The 18,438-nt window shown below is 42.7% G+C and overlaps 1 pseudogene; it reads right to left on the bottom strand.

The window, feature by feature from the left end:
* Positions 1-65: 65 nt before the first annotated feature.
* On the bottom strand, positions 66-18,017 carry LOC126960678 (BAG family molecular chaperone regulator 4-like; annotated as a pseudogene).
* Between the last annotated feature and the right edge of the window lie 421 nt (positions 18,018-18,438).

Here is an 18,438-nt window from a genome sequence, read left to right as displayed (position 1 = left end):
GAGGGCGCAGGCGCGAGGGCAGCCACCCAGCCCAGCCCTCCCACAGCCAGCCACCCCGCTGCCCTTCACCTGCGCGGCCGCGGGGGCCGAAGAGCGCTGAAGCCCCGAGGGGGCCGGTCTCTAGAAAAGTCAGCGGCTGAGGCTGACAGCCCACTCTGAATAAATAAATCATTTCTGAGTGTTTATTCCGTGCCTTGGGCACCCACCATGTCTCATTCACCATAGTAGGTTCTGGGACCAAAGATAAACAACACAAGATATTTGGTAGGAAGAAACCTCTGACTTGTGGGGAAAATACTCATGTAAATGGCTTAAAACAACGTGGTACATTCTATGCAGCCTGCTACTGGAGAAGCCAGTATCCATTAGCCTTCATTTCCACGCAGCAGGAAGAAGAGAGGCACCGGGGCATGGTGCTGCCGGTCAATAGGTAGATGAGCTGCCGGGAAGATTGCAGGGATGGGGCAGAGGACCAGACTGCAAGAGTGGCTGAGTAGGAAAGGACACCACGGGTTTCCTAAGTTGTGTACTGTCAATACTGTGGAGGCAGTGATGTTCCGACTTCCTCACCAGAGAGCTGGCATTGGCAGTGACAGGTAGACAGATGTGAAGCCACACTGCAGGCACAGAAGTGGGTTGAGAGGCAGTCTGAAAGCAAAATGTTATGAGGCATTGGCAGAGGGCGTGGAGAGGAGGGAACTGGGCAGCTGATGCAATCTGCAAGAGGAGAAAACGGGCCACGGTAGGATGACTCCCAAGTTTCTAGCACCAAGTTGGGTGACTAGGTGCCTGACAGCCAATAAAAGCACAGAGGGAGAAACATGCTTGAGGGGAAAGATGGTTCTCATCTACATGTGTTGAGTTTGAAATGTTTGGGGGACATCCCGGTGTACATGTCCCATAAGCCATTGGACACACAGGAGGTTTGGACTAGGAATATTGACCAGTAGTCATCAGCCCAAAGGTGGCACAAGAAAGGGTGGAATGAATAGGGAAGATCATCCAAATTGTGAAGAGATCTAGGAGAAGAGGGAACAGCCAAAGGAAGGAGACTGGAAGCAAGGTCAGAGAGGTATGGGACGCATCAGAAAAGCCAAAAGAGCAGACAACTGTAAGAAGGGAAGTGTCAGATGTGCACAGACTACAGGGAAGACAAACAGGATGATAACTGAAAAGAAAAAAAAGAGTATCTGAGGGCACTGGTGACCACTGACAGAGTAGGATAATGCTCTAATGGAGGAAAGGAGGCTGCTCACAAGTACCAGTGACAATGCTGGCCACTGCTGCCAAGTCGAGGCCCCTCCATTGGCCCTTGGTCTTACCCAATGAAAGCATTGTCACCATTTCACAGATGTGACAAGTGTAGAGAGGTTAAGTAACTTTATATAGGCACACAGCTAGTCTGTAGACAATATGAACCAATGTGCTCCAAAAGACTATGTTCTTACTTAACCTCTTAACCCTGACTCTCTTCTCTCTCTCCTGTCATTGAACAGCATCCTGACTCATCAATGCACCTTGATTCTGCTGATTATCTCCCTTTAGTCCAACAACCATCTTATCTACAGCGATCCTTAGAGAACAATTAAGGCCAGCTGACAGTAAAGAACACTCAGTGTGTACTTGAAGTCCATGCTGAGACAGAATCAATCTTCTGGCAGCTGCAAGACTGACCTATCAACCGAGGCATTTCTTCATTCCCTGCCATTGTCTCCTTCTCTTGAGATCACCATCAGGCCCAGTCACTTTTCTACAAGCAGGCAATAGGACTGCTGCCACCCTGCCCAGATTTTAGTCTTCTGCTGATAAAGTGGGCAAAGATATGTGGCACTTCCTGAACCTAAATACTCTTCTGAGCTCATTCTAAATCCAAACAGAATCAACCTACCTCCTATTACCTCCTTCCAAGCTCTGTGCCCCATTCTCTCATTTCAGTCTCAGCTCCAGATATCAGTAAATTCAATGTGATGCATCAGGTGCCATCGCAGGACTTCCCTACTTGAAAAATCAAGCAATCATGTCCCTGAAACACACTGTCTTTATTCATGGTCAATTACCATAGTTAAAGTAGATGCAACTCTAAGAACCTATGGATTTTTTTATTGCCACTAATAGAAAGGTCATGATTTACAGACAAAATTTTTGAAGTTCCGATTTTACTCACATAAGAAACAAGAAGAAAACATTCAGCAAGAAGCATTTCTTTTGCTTTATCGTTCCCAGTTAAATATGACTTTAAAAAAGACAAAATTTTAAAAGGTCTGATTTTACTCACATATGAAACAAGAAAAAAACATTCAGCAAGAAGCATTTCTTTTGCTTGATCTTTCCCAATTAACTATGACTTTGAAAAAGACTAGCACGCCTCATTAGCCCTAATTGTCTGATTAATACAAAGAAACGGACTCATATCATGGGGTTCCACTACCCCTAAGATAGTGTTTACTACCCTTATTTCACTCAATGTTTACAGTTAGTTTGACCAGAATGCCTGCCTTGTTTGACATTTTGGGAGAGGAAGCATGTGACTGTAAACCCTCTTCAAACTTTCAGACTTAACGTTTACTTCTTCCAAGTCCATCAAATTTGTACATAAATGACTTCTTTTCTGATCTTCTTATAACAAGTATGTAGCCTTTGGAATTTCCAGAGCAGTCTACAGGTTTAAAATCTGGCCGTCCTGGAGAATGGGCAGAAGAAAACTGAAGAGAGCCTTTTCCCACCGCCCTTCCCTTCCTTCTTAAAGAAGGTTCACTTCAGAGGTCTCCCAGATACAACAAGAACCGAGTTTTTGGTTCAGAATATTTTGTAGGTGCAAAACATAATACATAGTTGCCAGTACCATAATTGAATTAGGTGTTGGTTGTTTAACAGGAAACACACTGGATCTTTAAGGTAGCCCCTTAATAGGACTTGGCATGTATACCCTTCCTTAGAAGTGAATTTCAGGTTGGATAAAACCTGAGGAGGAACAGATCTGGCCCTGGGGTACAATGAATGCAGGCCATCACTCCAACCCTGGTGGCTTGAGGGCCCTGCAAGTGCTAAAGGAGTATAGTGACCAGCTGTGTCCAAAGAGACACAGCACTGCAAGTCCCACACCGCAGGAAACCACAGTTCCATGAACACCTGGAGGCTTGGCTCCCTGTAAAGAAACTGCCACCTCCCTTAATATAATTAAGCCAGATTAGCTGAGTACTGTGGCTCACATCTGTAACCCCAGCACTTTAAGAGGCTGAGATGGGAGGATCCCTTGAGAACACATTTCTACTAAAAAATGTTTAAATAGCCAGGCATGGTGGCATGTGCCTGTGGTCTCAGCAACTCAGGAGGCTGAGGCAAAAGGATCACTTAAGCCCAGGAGGTAGAGGCTGCAGTAGGCTGTGATTGCACCACTGCACTCCAGCCTGGGCAACAGAGCAAGACTCTGTCTCAAAAAATAAACAAACGAAAACCAACAACAACAAAAAATAATTAAGCCAGGCTGGATGCAGTGGCTCACGCCTGTAATCCCAACACTTTGGGAGGCTGAGGCAGGCAGGTCACCTGAGTTCGGGAGTTTGAGACCAGCCTGACCAACATGGAGAAACCCCGTCTCTACTAAAAATACAAAATTAGCTAGGCATGGTAGCACATGCCTGTAATCCTACTCGGGAGGCTGAGGCAGGAGAATCGCTTGAACCGGGGAGGCGGAGGTCGTGGTGAGCCGAGATTGCACCATTGCACTCCAGCCTGGGTAACAAGAATGAAACTCCATCTCAAAAATAATAATAATAATAATAATTAAGCCAGATACTCCAAGGCTAGTAATGGAGGGAAACTTCCCTGTGAAGAGGAGACAGTTGTCTAAAAAAAAAATCATGTTCCCTTGAAAGATGTTTCATAATTACCACCACTGCCACCTTGGCCTGGAAAAGAAAGAGGTCGGATGGGAAGGGGAAGGAAGCAGGTTAGGAGAGAGGCAGTCCTCCATGGGCTGTGAGCATCTCTACATGTTTTTCTTGGGTGCACCTAGAACGCAAAGCCCTAACCACTTCTGAATGCGGAAAAACTCAAACTGCGTTGTCCTCTGCTCTCATACCACAACAATCAACACAGAAGACTTCTGTGACCAGATGTTGGCGGGGAGTCTGCACCAACAAATAAGCAATCAGTTCTGCAGCAGACACCAGCTGGGCGTCCTCCAATTCAAGTCTGTTCTGACACCAACTACCTCAAGACAGCATCAGATCCCACACGCTGAGGGCTGAGTCCCACAAAACTGCCTCCTCTCTCCCGTAGACACCAGCATTGAGCCTGGGCCTCTGAAACGTCTGACCAACTAGCTTCAATTTGGTATTCCCACAACCCCTTTTTGGGTTTGATTAATTTGCTGGACAGGCTCACAGAACTCAGAGAAACACTTACGTTTACCAGTTTAATACAAAGGATATCAGAAAGAACACAGATGAAGAGGCGCACAGGGGGAGGTATGTGGGGAGGCGCACAGAACTGCCATACCTGCTCTAGGTCCACCACCCCTCAGAAACCTCCACGTGTTCAGCTGTCCCAGAAGCTCTCTGAACCCTGTCCTCCTGGGCCTTTTTTGAAGACTTTCTTGGATAGACATGACTGAAGACAACCACATCAGACGGTGACTAGACAAAAAGCAGATGATCTAATACTGATAGACTGAGTGGGGAAACCCAGGAAGACCTGTCTGTCCATATTCTCCTTGGCCTCTCTGTGCTGCATTTGTTCCTTCAGGGCATGTGGCAGGACTGTCTCTGAGATGAGGGTCTTATGACCTCCAATCAGAAAGACTGCCTTGGGGCCGGGAGCAGCGGCTCACGCCTGTAATCCCAGCACTTTGGGAGGCCGAGGCGGGCGATCACCTGAGACCGGGAGTTTGAGACCAGCCTGACCAACATGGAGAAACCCCGTCTCTACTAAAAATACAATATTAGCCGGGTGTGGTAGCACATGCCTATAATCCCAGGTACTTGGGGGGCTAAGGCAGGAGAATCACTTGAGCCCGGCAAGCAGAGGTTGCAGTGAGCCGAGATCATGCCACTGCACTCCAGCCTGGGCAACAAGAGCGAAACTCTGTCAAAAGGAAGGAAGGAAGGAAGGAAGGAAGGAAGGAAGGAAGGAAGGAAGGAAGGAAGGAAGGAAGGAAGGAAGGAAGGAAGGAAGGAAGGAAGGAAGGAAGGAAAGAAGGAAAGAGAGAGAGAAAGCCGAGGTCATGCCACTGCACTCCAGCCTGGGCAACAAGAGCGAAACTCCGTCGAAAGAAAGAAAGGAAAGAGAGAGAGAGAAAGAGAGAACGAGAGAGAAAGGAAGGAAGGAAGGAAAGAAGGAAGGAAGGAAGGAAGGAAGGAAGGAAGGAAGGAAGGAAGGAAGGAAGGAAGGAAGGAAGGAAGGAAGGAAGGAAGGAAGGAAGCAAGCAAGGAAGACTTCCCTGGGCAGGTGAAGAGAGAACAGGGGAAGGTCAGAAAGAGATTGTGTTTCCCGAGGCCTGCTTCCAAGGCCTACAGTGCCCCAGCACCAGAACAGATGACCGTTACGTCAGGAGCCATGGATGAAAACATATATGTGTATATGTACGTGTGTGCATGTGTATGTAGTAATGTCACACCACTCTTTACCCAGGCCATCTCTTAGAGTTGTGTTTGCAGCCAGCAACCTGGAGGGATGAGGTAATATTTTCCCCTGGGCAAAGAGCAGGCTTGCTGCTTCTGCTTATTGAAAAGCAATGTATCCTCTAAGCTCAGTGCTCCTCTCCCATGATGCAGCCCATCATGTGCACAGGCATCTATAATGAACTCTTTGCATCACCCTGTGGGACTTGTGGGGCATGGGGAACCGGCACAAGCATCATTCTCACCCTCTGGCTACTGACTTTGCCATAAGTAATAATATCCTTTGTCTCTGACCCTAGAGTCTTTTCTCCCCAGTATCCATGAAACCCTAGCAGGATAACTTGTCATCTTGGAAGAAGGGTAAAATCCTAGACCCTACACAGTTCTTGACCGGCACTGCCTAATTTGATGCTCCCACTCAGATATTAGTTTCACTTATACTCTATGGTACAGCTGACCTAAGGTCTGAGCTGTTAAACAGGTCTTTCCTCAAGGCTAAAGGCTAATAAAGGAAAATACATTCATGTGATAAAACAAAACTAACTGTGTTAGATGTGGTTGATTGGCAGTCAGTGAGCACTCCCTACTTTTCTGTTCTTTCTTAAATGGCAGAGTCTGGAAAAGCTATAAAACTACCTTTTCCAGATTCCCTGCGTATCAGGTTCTGGATAAGAATTGATGTACTCTGGCACGTTTGGAAAGGTAGGGTGAGGCACAGGTGATATCCTTTGTGGCTGTCTATGCCAGCAAGCAGGTCACGGAGACATGGCATTTTTCTGCTTTGGTCCAAATTTTTGTCCAAATTCCAGCTTCTAGATGTTGAGAGGCAATTGCAGTATTGGCTGCTTTCTGATTTCTGGATTCAGCCACTACAAGATGCCCTGAAGTCAAGAGACCAGTGTATGCCTTTGACTCCTCACCCTACAGATTGTAGCTGAAGTACCAGCTTTCCTGGCAGGACGGATCTGCAGTGTTACAGCATCAATCCTGGTGACCCAACCTAGAGACCATGTGTCCAGGTCTTCTGGATATTCTGTAAGCCCCTAACCTCCCGTAGTGAATCCCTTTCTGCCTAAAAATGCAGAGTGGTTGCTCTATCCTGCCCCTGGACAAGGATCTAAATACTAGGTCATCAGTTAGAAAATTACGGCTTATCAGTCACAGTCTGGGATCTTGCTGTCAGCTTGCCTCTGTAGCAGAAGTCCCTTTTAGGATCTACTTCAAGGACAACCCTGAATTGTAAACTTCTCTAAATCTAGATCCAGACAGCAAAACCCAGAGAAAGCTGGGATTTCTCTCTCTATCCTACTTTCTGGGTTTCCATTGCCTATCGGAGGACATGCTTCTTTCCTAGATCCGTAGAAAGATCCATGTTTCAGGGGAACCTGAAGGTGGTGATCTTATCCCAGAGCATAGAAGAATAATTAACACAAAGCGATACAAAACAGCACAATCACCGCAGAGACACACTGTTGAAGCCCCTCTACGAAGCAGGTGGGGTGGTACCAGGTTGTTGTTTCCTTACATATGGAAAGGAACAGATACTCTAACAGTTCTAAATGTACCATTTCAGACCCGCTGTTATCCTTCCTGGCTTCCCCACCCCTCTTCAGAAGGCCTGCTTCATTTGTAGGACAGACAGAATAGAACCATGACAAAGAAAGATCCCAGCTAAGCACCGTGACTGCAGCCTGTAATCCAAACTACTCTGGAGGCTGAGGCAGGAAGAGTGCTTGAAGCTAGGAGTTCAAGACCGACCTGGGCAACATAGCAAGACTCCTATCTCTTAAAAAATACATTAATTTTTTAAAAATTGTAAAGGACTTCATAGCAAACCAACATGATTAAATCTCTGTGGTGAGTGTGTGGGTGTCACTATACCATCTTTGATTACAAGAAAGACACCCTTAATTTTAAGATGCACCATTATTTCATGGACCACTAAGAAGGAAAAAATGCTGCCAATTAAATGGCACACACCTTAATGATTAAACAGAGAAAAAGAGGACTTTGTTGCCAAACCACAAAAATTTAGTCCTGGCTCTGTCACTTATGGCAGTATGGATTTGGGCAATTCACTAAGGCTCTTTTTACTCAGTTTCCAAGTTGGGGTTAAACACAATACCTATTTCAAATCATCAAATGAGATAACACGTGCAACACGTGATTAGAACATACACACAGACCAGCGCCTGGACCAAGGTAGGTGCTTAAATATTAGCCATCGTTATAGTTATGCCGTGCTATCTTTTGCATTCATCCTAAAAATATTTTTTCTCTCTGCTTGTTAGAGGGCAGGGGACCCTGTATCTTTTGTTTCATAGAGGTCGCACACTTCTCTAGGATTAGCTTCAGCCTAGAAAATTATTGCCAGGCCAATTAAACATCCAATCTTTGGGGGTTCAGTATTGGGTTGTTTTTGTTTTTTCACCTTTTAATCACCAGAATCCCCTTCTTATCAATAATTCCACCACCGCTCAAGAATTCACAAAAGTAAAACAAAAATGATCTCTCTCATTTATTAGCACTACATATTTAGTACTACATATTTCACAAACATGATTTCATCTTCACTATCAGGGAAGCATTACCAAGCCCTTTAATAGAGGAGGGAGCTGAGAATCAGAGATGATCACCAACTTACCCAAAATCACACAGCGTAGAAAGTAAGGAGAGAGAGCCAAATCCAGACCAGCTACACTCCAGAATCTACACTCCTAGCTATCTTGCTCAATTTTCTCCAAAAAATGCTATGATCCTTTTAGGAGCTCGTCTGTTGATTAAGATAAAACATTCTCTGTAGTGCAATATTTAAGTACGATGAAGCAATCCAAATGCAAATAATACATGCTATGATTTTGAATAAAAATACAAAATAAGCTACCCCATACAGCCAATCACTAGATCTCTAATGACTAGGATTTGGTCTATTACAGGACTGCCGAACCTGAGAGTAACCAGCCCTGGTTTCATTGCCAACTCACGAATTTTTCACCAGCCTTCTCTGTCCGCCTTTCCTTTACTACACAGTGAGCCACACTCCTGGAACAAGCTTCCCTTAAAGTTCACCCTCTGAGCGCCACAGCCCCTCTCCAGCCTGCATTCCACTGTAAGGTTGAGAAATATCTGATCGTTAGTGATGAGAGAGAAAAACTAGCCTCATTCTCTGGTGGCCTGTCTTGCAAAAGAGAGATGAAATCAAGTCTGGCTTCCTGAGATTCCAAATTACAAACATCACATACTAGGTTTTTTGTTTTTTTTTTTTTTGAAATAAAATCATGGGGCCAGATGTGGTAGCTCACACCTGTAATACCAGCACTTTGGGAGGCTGAGGCAGAATGATCACCTGAGGCCAGGAGTTCAAGACCAGCCTAGAAAACAAAGGCAAACCCACTTCTACAAAAAATTTAAAACTTAGCCACATGTGGTGGCATGAACTTGTAGTTTCAGCTACTTGGGAGGCTGGGCAGGAGGATCACTTGAGCCCAGGAGCTGGAGACTACAATGAGCCACGATTGCACTACTGCACTCCAGCCTGGGTGACAGAGGTAGACCCTGTCTAAATAAATATCACAGAAAGGTGGGCAACTCACTCAGAGTGTCCCATATTTTCTTTTTCTTTCTTTCTTTTTTTCAAAATTAAGAGACGGGGTCAGCAAGGCACAGTGACTCACTCCTGTGATCCCAACATTTTGGGAAGCCAAGACAGGTGGATCACCTGAGGTCAGGAGTTCAAGAACAGCCTGGCCAACATGGTGAGACCCTGTCTCTACTAAAAACACAAAAATTAGCCAGACACAGTGGCACACACCTGTAATCCCAGCTACTCAGGAGACTGAGGCAGGAGAATCGCTCGAACCCTGGAGGAGGAGATTGCAGTGAGCCAAGATTGTGCCACTGCATTCCACCCCGGGCAACAAAGCAAGATTCTGTCTCAAAAAAAAAAAAGAAAGAGAGAGAGGGTCTTGCTATATTGCCCAGGGTGGAATGCAGTGTCTACTCACAGGCACAGTCCCACTACTGATTCTGCTCCACATCTGACCCAAGCCAGTTCGCCCCTCCTTAAACAACCTGGTAGTCCCCCACTCCAAGAGGTCACCATATTGATGCCGAACTTAGTTCAGACACCCAATTGCTACAGCACACTACAGCTCAGAACTCCTGGGCTCAAGCAATTGTTCTGCCTCAGCCTCTCGAGTAGCTGAGACCACAGGTGTGCACCACTGAGCCTGACTTCCTTTAGCATATCTTTCAAACAGCCTTTTCTTTATATTGAGATACCTGAAAAGGGCTCTTTACAAAATCCATTCGAATTCCCTTCTCTCCTCTCTGCCCTCCTTTATTATTGATGACATTTTTGACAATTATCTGATTATAGAAAAACTCCAAAAAGCCAGGATGAAGTGCTGATTTTTGTTTTGTTCTGAGATGGAGTCTCACTGTCACTCAGGCTGGAGTACAATGGTGCAATCTCGGCTCACTGCAACCTTCACCTCCCAGGTTCAAGCGATTCTCCCTGCCTCGGCCTCCCGAGTAGCTGGGAATATAGGCGTCCACCACCACACCCAGCTAATTTTTGTATTTTTAGTAGAGATGGGGTTTCCCCATGTTGGCCAGAGTGGTCTCAAACTCCTGACCTCAGGTGATCCACCCACCTCAGCCTCCCAAAGTGTTGGGATAACAGGCGTGAGCCACTGCGCCCGTCCAAAGTGCTGTATTATTTTACTCATCACTGCTATTGACTTCGGCATATGCATACACAAGTGTCTGTATTTTTGACCTGACATCTATGCTCCATTCTCTTTGGATTTCAGGTATAACATGATAATTGTTCTAGTTCTTTTGCTGTAACTGATGAATACAAAATAATCCCATAGTAGAATGTACCACCTGGAAGATCAAGAAAGTGATTTTATAGGATTTCGCATTCCATTTGAGGGCTGCAGAACCTGTCATCAGATAATAGAATTTGAATGATAAATGAACTGTCTCATGTCAATCCCTTTGTGAAAATTAGAGCTTTTAAAGTCTAGGTTTAGCTTGCTTAAACTGAGAAATGGCCAGGCAAATAGTCATGTCAGTAGAAATATAACATCTAAAAGTCAAGATCTTCTTCCCTTCCTTTAGTTGTCATTATTTGTGAAATTTCACACCAGAAGACAATTGTGATTTTTTTGAACTGGAAAGAAATATTGTGAAAATTAGCTCATGTTAGACCTGTGATGAATCTTCAACTCTAGAAAAGAAAAAGAAATGTGCTCTAAGAAGAAATAAGAGGCTGGGTACGGTACCTCAAGCCTGTATTCCCAACACTTTGGGAGGCCAAGGCAGGTGGATCACTTGAGGTCAGGAGTTCGAGACCTGCTTGGCCAACATGGCAAAACCAAAAATACCAATATTAGCTGGGCGTGGTGATGCATGCCTGTAATCCCAACTACTCAGGAAGCTGAGGCAGGAGAATCGCTTGAACCCAAGAGGCAGAGGTTGCAGTGAGCCAAGATTGTGCCACTGCACTCCAGACTGGGAGACAGAGCAAGACTCTGCCTTAAAAATAAATATATAAATAAAAAGAAGAGATTTATAGGCAAACAAAAATATGCATTTTCTCTCTGTACTATGTACATTCTTCCCCAATCTTCCCTAAAGAAAATATCCCATAGGAAGAAAGGTCTGAAACCTTGGAAACTACTTTTACTAGTCTTAGAAACATATATAACAAATATGCAAAAACATGAACAAGCAAAGTAATCCAAGCTGTCGAAAACCTAATAAGATTAGCTTACTCGTATGCCTCCAAGACAGAATGCTATCAGCCTTCTGCAATTATAAGACCAAGATTCTGACTTCTGCCAGGTGCAAAACCCATGGAGAGAAACACTCTAGAGATGAAAAAAGGCTTGAGTTAGACCCAGAAAATTAAGTAGAATTTTCACATCTGTTAATGGAACCCATGGCCTCTGAGACAGAGCAACCTCTGATAAAGGAGACCAAAACAGAAGGACTCTTGGGTGGAATGTCTCAGGGATGCTCAAATTGTTGGGAAAGTTGGGGCATGTGAGGGGGAAAAACAGGAAGGAAGATAGAAAAGATCGTCTCCCTTGGCTGAGAAGTTTGGACTCTAGTATGTAGGCAACAGAAACTCATCAAAGATTTCTAAGCAGAGTAGTGACAGGATCAAGCAGGACTTTATGAAAACTGATTTTTCAGGAAAAGCTGGGAGGGATTGAAATAGGATGGAAACTGCAGGTAGAAAGACCACTCTCAAAGCTGTTAGAACAATGCAGGCAAAAGACTGAACCATAACCCTGGGCTCAGCTATGCAAGTCAAGACTAGGTATTGAACCACTGTTGTTTTCTGATGTCAAATGAATGACTTTAGATTGGAGGGAATTTAGGAATTGTTTTGCCAAAAATTCACAAACCTGTGGCAAAATCAGACGGGTGGTAAAGTGCACGTGCGCGCGCATGTGTGTGTATAAACATGTATATAAATATATATATATAATTTTTTAGCTTTCTGAATTAGTTACCAAAGTTTTAAAAATGGGAGATTTCAGATGAAAACCCCAGATTTCTGGATCTTTGAAATTTGGCATTGTCACATTGGGCTCAAAGCCCTTACCTGACCCTCACCCTGTATCATCCTCTTAACCTTCATTTAGTCCCTCCCATTCCTGTCCTGCCATTCATACCCCAATCTTAAAGATGAAGACACCGAAACCCGAGGAAGGTAAGGAGTTTTCCCAAAGTTTCACTGACAGTTGGTGGCAAAGTCTGCAAGGATGATGTGACATAATGCCTGTCCCATTCCCTACAGCAACTTGACATATATGATCACTGTTCCTCACAAACCCTTAAGAGTAGACATCATTATCTCCACTTTGTAGAAGAGGAAACGGGTTGAAAGATTAGGTAACTTCCCCAAAGCCACATAACTGGTCAGCGGTGGAGACAATGTTCAAACCTAGATCTTTCCAGGTCTTTCTTATTACACAATTAGTGTAAGATTCTGAAACCAGACAAGCCTGCTTAAAATCTAGGCGGGCCATTGACTGGCTGTGTGACAGCAGGGATGTTACTCAACCTGTCTGAGCTTCACCTTTTTGGTTTTCAGACTGAAATGAGCATGTGTCTAACAGCAATTAACACATGTTAATTATTTTATAGTCACAGTTTGCTTTTTGAGAAAAAGCACTCTTAGTGGATTTGATCAGATACTTTATTTGTGTTGTTGGCTCTGAAAATCTTTTTAATCCCCCCAAAATAAAATCCAACTCCAAAGATAGTGTCAACCACTGATGGTATTCTAAAAATTGTGACATAAGATCTAAACCTTTTTCCAAAAGATTCTTTAAAAAAACAGGGTAACAGTAGCAGTATTGACATAGAAATCTCACACAAGAGGCAGGGATGGAGGCATATGCGCCCCACGGCTCACTCCTCCTTCTACTTTCCTTGCCAATGTTCCTGTTTGGCAAAACCAGCAACGTCTGGGCCCTACACTACAAAAGGACCCAGAAAATATAGTTTATAGCTTCCTAGCCCCTTTGATACAGAAAAGCATGCAAGAAAGGTGGACCAGTCATCTGCGTCTGTCACAAAATTGCCCTAAGAACCAGCTTGTCAGCCATAGAAGAAAACTGTATCTCATTATTTTATGGTCACATTTTGCTTTTTGAGAAAAAGCACTGTTCGTAGATTTGATCAGATACTTTACTTGTGTTGTTGGCTCTGAAAATCTTTTTAATCCACAAAAAATAAAATCCAACCCCAAAGATAGTGTCAACCACTGATGGTATTCTAAAGATTGTGTCATAAGCTCTGAACCTTCTTCCAAAAGATTCCCAAAAAAGTGAGCTTAACAGTAGCAATATTGGAAGTACCATTCAGCATCCTACTTTGAAAGGGACAGTGCTCATTAGGATAAAGACATTCTAAAATATTTGCTTTTTAGTCAGCCCTAGTAGTCACAGACATACCTCACTGGAGTTACCCTCCAGCTTCCTCCAAGGAAGATAGCCAAACACTTGATGGTGAGCAAAGCCATTACCACCTTGACTTCCTGCCAGAATTCTTACCACCATCAAACTTTCAAAAAAGGTCTTTGAATAGTGGATCTTGCAAACAAAAGCACTACAATGATTCAATACTTACATGGAAATCCTCCCAAAAAACAAGTATGCTTCAAAAAATCATATTGCCTTAACAATGACCATGTTCCCCTTTGGTTGAATTGGCCTCCTTTGTAAGATTCTAATTACGCAAAAGTAAGGGATTTTGGAAGGTTTTTTGCTTGTTTGCTTGTTTTTGTTTTTTGTTTGGTTTGGTTTGGTTCGGTTTGGTTTTATCGTGACAGGACTGGCATGATAAACTTTATTCCAGACTTTGACAAAATGAGCCCTAAAGTAATATACATGTAGATACTTTAAAAAGTCCAGATGTGAAATTTCAAGAAAATTTTGAATTCAGTCCAAAGTCAATATTAAGTCAAAAGTTGAACCAATTCTACAAATCATAAATACTATTTTCCTTCTTAAGTTCATGTATTTTCTGAGATAGATCACCAACTTGGTTTTCTTCAATATTGGTATTTGGAATAATTTTAACACGATTTGACATTTTTAAGTTCTAAATCTATACTTATCCTGAATATCTTATTATAATTAAAAATACAAATCCAGAAGTGATAACTCTTCCTTACAGAAGAATTCCAATTAATAAATGTAGAAGGATTGAGAGAAATAGAAAATCACCATTAGAACACCATAGTAGTAATTGCCAAAGCAAGATCTGCCAATGAATAGTAAAATGAGCAAAAGTTTAAGCAGAAACAGGACATTTGCATAGTCTCAGGGTATCTCCAGCACATATTCAATAATTACAAGGAAAACACAATACGTTTACAGTAGCAAATCCTAGCAGACACCACCTTAGCATAGTGATCAAGGTTAACAATACTGGAAATACATTACAACATCAGGTATCCCCTGTTATGATACACTGTCACAGACTGGAAGACACAACATAGACATGACAGCTAAATGCAAGGCTGGGTCTTGGAACAGTAGAAGGACATTAGTGAAAAAACTAAAATCTCTACTTTTTAAACTTTATACTTAGTATTATATCAAGGTTAATTTCTTAATTTTAACAAATGTTCTATTGTTATGTAAGATGATAATACAAGGGCAAGGTGGGTGCAGAGTATACAAGAACTCTATTTTTTACAACTCTTCTGTAAGTCTAAAATTATCTCAAAAACTAAAAAAAAATGGTTAAAACACACACACATATGTATGTATGTGCATAACATGTGTACATATGTTTAATCAAGACTTCATGGAAATTGACATCTTGGGCACTCAGTCAGTAAAAGAGTAGTGCTCTCTTCTGAATTATTCATTATCTTACTCATAACTTAGCTGTAAGGTCCTCCCCCTTCTAGACTTTTAATCTCAAGTATAAATTTCTAATTCTCATAGAAAAGCCTTTTTTAAAAACATTCCTATATTAGGCCAAAAATGAAATCCTAGAATAAAGCTATCACCATACTATCTTATAAAATTACTCATCCCAACCATAAGACCCAGCCAGTATTTTTACTACATTTCCTCTCCTCATATAATACATTTGTGTTGGTTTGGTTTATGAGTGGAGACAGCTAATAGATTTAGTATTTACTCATAGGCCTGACAGTCTAAGGGAAAAAAATTATCACTTGGGTATCTTATGAAGAAACAACTGTTTTTCCAAGAACCGATATTGTGTATTCAACTCAGACATAAAAAGTTATTTACCTAAGTCTCTTCTATCTAACAGCATAGAGCTACCCAAGCACAGTCAACAAAGACCCTTTCAATATCCCTTTTCTTAAATTAGGCTCTAAAATGACTGTTAATAATGGTAATAAGTATCTTTTTATTAAATAGGCAATTTTATCTTATGCAATTTAGGGAAGTAAAGATAAACATAAAATCTACCTTTAAATGAAGAAAATAATAATTTCCCACTCTAACTACGGCTGATTCATTCCCTGACTATGAATCCCCTTTTACCCTCACTGTTTTTAACTATAAACTGAGATGAAATCTGCTCATAGGTGAAACTAATATTTTAGATGGAGAATGATATCACCAAGTAATCATAATTATCACTTTCTGTAGTCATCATTTCTACTCACTGTGGCATTTACTGTTTCATCTGTATCTCTCTATCACAATGCCCTCTATAGAAGCAGCAATAGTGAAAACATAATTACACTTTGGGAAAAAAGAAAAACAAGTAATTTTCAAGTGGATCTTTATCCAAATACAATAAAAAAGCAAAACAGAAAAATGTCTGTAAGCATTTTCATTTTATCTCAATGCCATTTCCAAATTCACCTTCCACTACTACCATGAACAGCAGAAGTGGAAGAAAAAAAAAAACCCTCTAACCTAATGATCTATACAAAAAGGGAGACAATTTACTCACTACACTTTGCAGTATATTCAAGTGGTGAAAAGATACAAATTCTTTCAGAACTGCCATACTATCTGGCTGTCAATTTAGTCTCTTGAATAATTATATTAAACATATTACTACAAAATGTACCAAGAAGTAGAGAATAATACTATATTTGTGAATTGCAAATGACAAAACAAAACCCAAGTCCAAGAAGGCTAAAGTCTAAGCTATAATTACACATGAAGTATATGTTGAAAGCAGTCATAATGTATAAAAATGTGACAAGATATCCAGATGTTTAAAAAAACACATGCTGTTTGTCTCAGATTATATCCACTTTCATCTTGTAGGTTTCTAATAAGCCTGTTAAGTAAAGTGTGTTTCCCTCCTGCTGATAAGAAGCAGCTTGCAGATATCCATAAATTTTTTAAGGAGTGAATCTACTTGGCAATATTGGTAACTCCATAGTTTCCTATTACATTCATTCATCTGAAAACTGAAAACAACTCATGACTAAAATATTCTTCCATTCCTTTGCCAGTTTTTCAAGTTTAAAATCAAAAGAAAGTTGGAATGTATTGCTTCTTGTCATCAACAGGCATTTCAAAAAGAGGGTAATTAACCAAATCAAGTGTTCTTTGGTCAACTTGGTAACAGGCTTCCACTCCGTTCTAAATTCTTTCATAATCTTTTTTTTTTTTTTTCCTAATTTTTCCAGTATGGCCTGAATCTTACAAACAGCCTCTTTTCTGGCCTGCCATACAGAGTCCTCGTCCCCAGTTTCAACTGAATCCAGTTCCAAAAGTTTCTTGGTTAGCATTTCTTCCAGAAGCCAGTATGCTTAGTCTATCTTTTTTCCTACAAATTCTTCTACTTCTTGTTCAAGATACTGGACCTTCTCCAGCACATGCATGGTTTTGTAATACTCGGAGGAGTACTTTCATCTGAAGGTACACATTCTTCAGGAAGACTGCTACTTTAATCTTGACTGTTGGGATGGTCACTGGTGGCATTACCATACAGCTGAGGCTCAGCGCTATACTGGACTTGGGAATCCAAAAGATCTGAATCATTCTTGTTCACTGTCCCCAAGGATTCAGACTGATGGACACTGCAAGGGAAGTTGTGCCGGTTCATGCTTTGATCTGATTGGCTGCAGGGGTGTGAAGAATCCTTGGGCTGCTGGAGTGGGGGTGTAGGTGGTGACTGAGGAGAGCCACTGCTAGGCCATGGTGAAGTACCTCCGGTCATGTAGAGATTGCCAGGCGGTGCTGAGGGCGCTGATGAAGGCCAAGGATAATGGCCACCCATTCCATAAGCACCAGGAGAAGGCCACGCATCTTCTTGTGGTGGTACAATTTGTCCTGATTGTGGAACACTACGATTACCATCTCCATAACGATAATGGGACAGGGTCATTCCAGGGTTCTGTGAAGCCGGATACCCTGCAACCTGCCGCCTAAGAGAGGGTACTTCAGTCTGACAGTCCTGCCGAGAATAGACTCAACGAGAGACTGGAGTTGGGCTGTTGCCAGGTGAACGGTAAGTATTTGTAACTTCTGTGGAGTAACAGGTCTGAGTATAATCAGGTGCATTAAGCCCCTAAGTATGAGGCAGTATTTGCCCCAGAGCCTGGGGGGTAAGTTGGACCATATGGTCCATTTGTATAAGAATTTAAACTGGTGGCTTCCTCCGGCTCGACCAGGCTCTGGCCAGGCGCCTCCAGAGGGATAGTACCCATCACCTCCTCCACCTTCTCCCAACCAGGTGGTCTCCACTGGGCCGCCCCCCACGCACCCGCCAGGAAATGGGAGGCTGGGGAGGTTCCAGATGAAGAGGGTATAAGGGTGGAGGTGGGTGCTCTGGCATGTCTCCAACCCCAGGCCTGTAGTAGCGGTGGTAGGACTGACCCTCAATGGGGCCATAGCCCAAGCCCCTCAGGGCCTACATGGGCTCCGCTGCCCTGAAGTACTTCCCGCCCCCCACGGCCGACCATCGGGAAGGCCAAATTAAGTTTTAATTTATACAAGCCACTGCATATACTTAGACAGTGTCACTTGGGTGATTTTGCTCTACAAATACAAAATTTTGGATAAGATCCAAAACCTTACTCAAAATTCAGACTTAGTTCTCATTTCAGATTATGGATCTCTCTTTCCAGATGCATAGAGAAGTAATTTTAAAGCCAAGCATGGTGGTTCACACCTGTAATCCCAGCACTTTGGGAGGTCAAGGCAGGCGGATCACCTGAGGTTGGGAGTTTGAGACTAGCCTGGCCAACATGGTGAAATCCTAAAGATATGAAAATTAGCTCGGTGTGATGATGCATGCCGGTAATCCCAGCTACTCAGGAGGCTGAAGCAGGAGAATT

This window comes from Macaca thibetana, chromosome 8 (assembly GCF_024542745.1).
Source record: "Macaca thibetana thibetana isolate TM-01 chromosome 8, ASM2454274v1, whole genome shotgun sequence".
NCBI lineage: Eukaryota > Metazoa > Chordata > Mammalia > Primates > Cercopithecidae > Macaca > Macaca thibetana.
The sequence above is the reverse complement of the archived record's forward strand: the minus strand, read 5'-3'. Positions and strand labels throughout refer to the sequence as shown.